General features: G+C 37.7%; 1 pseudogene; it reads left to right on the top strand.

Moving 5' to 3' along the window:
- The first annotated feature begins 426 nt into the window (after positions 1–426).
- Positions 427–526, top strand: LOC122122578 (annotated as a pseudogene).
- The last annotated feature ends 2,626 nt before the right edge of the window (positions 527–3,152 follow it).

Here is a 3,152-nt window from a genome sequence, read left to right on the forward strand (position 1 = left end):
ATGGAAGAAGAGTAAAGGGTCAGGTAGACATTTGTGCCAGTAAGACCTCATTTAGGAATTTTAAGCTGCAGAAGTTGAGAAGGAGCTCTTAAGCAAGGCTTGCTTTGAATCCATTAGCTCCACAAAGCTAACTCAGTTGATAAATAAGTACTTGAAAAGCTATCACCTTTGGACCTAGCTATAAAGGCTTCAAAGTATGATCAACTTTTAAATGAAAAAGACTTAAAATAGTTATTGACAAAAAAAATTGAAAATGTGAGCAATCGACCAAACAATATGTTTTTTCCAATATACACAGAATTTTAGAGAAGTAAGATCAATAACATTTTTAGGAACAATAAGGTTTCCTGGTTACAAAAAGTCAACTAAGGATATATGCCTTTATAAAGATTGCATCATTAACTACTTAACTTTACAGGATACTACATGCTTCAGCAGCACATTTACCCAAATTACAACAATATAGAGATTATCATGGCACTTCCACAAGGATGATATGAAAATTTGTGAAGTATTCCATATTTTTCATTCTTCAGATGTAAGAAATGAAAAACAGTTATTAAAAAATTGATTACAAAAATACAAGTCATTTTGTCAAAAATGAACTTTACAACTTTGGTGCGGGGAGGGGGCTAGTGAGGAGGATTGAGTGGGGGGGGCAGAGGGAGGATGGGAAGGGATGAGAAGGGGAAACAAAGGAGGAAGCTACAATGCTTGATAAGAAATTTACTCATCAGGCTGAGAACACTCAAAGAGATCTGCAGGAATCCCACGAACGGGAGGAAGCTAATCAAAGAGTAATACAGGTATTGAGAGACCAGGTAGAGAACACACAAAGATCACTAAAGGCATTCATGGAATCCATTAACAAAGAGCTGATGGAAGTCAGGGAGACCACAAAGGGAATGCTGAATGGAACCCAACAGAAGGAATGGGAGCCTCAAAGAAACCATAACCAATCAACTAAGCGATTTGAGGACAAACACTGAACACCAAATTAAGGAAGTAAAGAAATTCATACAAGACCTAAAACAGAGCTTCAACAAAGAACTTGAAGCCATCAAAGCTGACCAAATAGAAGGAAAAGAGATAAAAAACAAAGTAGAGAGTCTTGACAGCAGGTTAGACCATGCAGAAGATCAAATCTCAGGGATTGAAGACAGCCTAGATATTATAGAGAAAGAACATACAAGCATCCAAGACAAGTCCAAGAAATATGATAGATCTATCCAACACCTGGAAGACACCATCAGAAGGCCTAATCTAAGGATAATGGGTGTAGAGGAGCACCTAGAAACAGAAGTTAATGGTCTAGGAAATTTGTTTAACAGGATCCTAGCAGAGAACTTCCCAAACATGCAAAAAGATAGGCCTGTCCAGATACAAGAAGCCTTTAGAACCCCAAATAGACCAGACCTGTATAGGACATCCCACCGCCACATTATAATCCACACAGGATCAACTCAGAACAAGGAAAAGATCCTTAAAGCTGTAAGAGAGAAAAGGGTAATCACTTATAAAGGGAAACCAGTTAGAATCACCTCAGATTTCTCAGCAGAGACAATCAAAGCAAGAAGAGCCTGGAATGATGTATGCCATGCCCTAAAAACAAACAACTATCAACCAAGAATACTGTACCCAGCTAAACTCTCCTTCATAACTGAAGGCCAAATAAAAACCTTCCATAGCAAAGAAAAATTGAAACAATACATCTCCACAAAACCAGCCCTACAAAAGATTCTTAAAGATGTCCTACACATATAAAACCAACAAGACCGCAATAAAGGCCAAGAAACTGCACCCAAACTGAGAATCCAAGAACCATAGGAAGAACCCAGTTTTCGCAGCCCCCAAGAAGGTAGATAACATGGCAGGAACTCCCAAATACCTCTCAGTCCTATCTCTTAATGTTAACGGACTGAACTCTCCAATTAAGCGACATAGACTGTCTAGTTGGATTAAAAAACAAGACCCTTCTATTGGCTGCATGCAGGAGTCACATCTTGCCCGTAAAAACAAACACATTTTCAATGTTAAAGGCTGGAACAAAAATCTACCAAGCAAACGGACCGCATAAACAGGTGGGAGTTGCAATCCTAATATCAGATAAAATAGACTTCAAATTAAAATTCGTGAGAAGTGGTAAAGAAGGTCGCTACATACTAATTAAAGGATCTCTCCTTCATTAGGATATTACAATTCTAAATATCTATTCGCCAAACAATGGAGCACCCAAATTTATCAAAGAAACACTACTTTCCCTCAAATCCCATATAGATCCAAAGACATTAATTGTTGGGGATTTTAACACACCACTCTCCCCACTAGATAGATCAACTCGGCAAAAACTCAAAAGAGAAACCACAGATCTAAACAGCTGCATAGATCAACTAGACTTAACAGACATCTACCGAACATTTCACCCAGCAGCATCAGAATACACGTTTTTCTCAGCAGCACATGGAACGTTTTCTAAAATAGACCACATTTTAGGCCACAAAGCCAACTTGTCTAAATTCAGAAACATTGAAGTTATACCTTGCATTCTCTCTGACCACAAGGGAATAAAATTAGAACTCAACACCAAAAGCTACCAAAGAAAGTCCGGTATCACATGGAGGCTGAACAACACACTGCTGAATCATGAGTGGGTCATGGAAGAGATTAGAAAGGAAATTCAAATGTTCATGCTATTCAACAAAAATGAACACACAAAATACCAGCTCCTCTGGGACACAGCAAAGGCAGTACTCAGAGGCAAGTTTATAGCTCTGAGCTCCTACATCAACAAATTGGAGAGATCTGAAACTAACAATTTAATGACACATCTAAACCTCCTTGAAAAAGAGCAGCAAGATAAACCCCAATCCAGTAGACGGAAAGAAATAATCAAAATTAAATCAGAATTAAATGAATTAGAATCCAAAAAAACTATAGAAAGAATCAACAAAACAAAGAGTTGGTTCTTCGAAAAACTTAACAAAATTGACAGACCCTTAGCAAATCTTATCAGAAAAAGAAGAGAACACACCCAAATTAATAAACTCAGAGATGAGAATGGAAACATCACCACGGAAACAACCAAGATTCAGAACATTATAAGGGAATATTTCTCAAAACTCTATGCTAATAAGTTTGAGAACTTGACAGAA

This window comes from Dipodomys spectabilis, unplaced genomic scaffold (assembly GCF_019054845.1).
Source record: "Dipodomys spectabilis isolate Male_0828 unplaced genomic scaffold, ASM1905484v1 ptg000211l, whole genome shotgun sequence".
Classification (NCBI taxonomy): Eukaryota; Metazoa; Chordata; class Mammalia; order Rodentia; family Heteromyidae; genus Dipodomys; species Dipodomys spectabilis.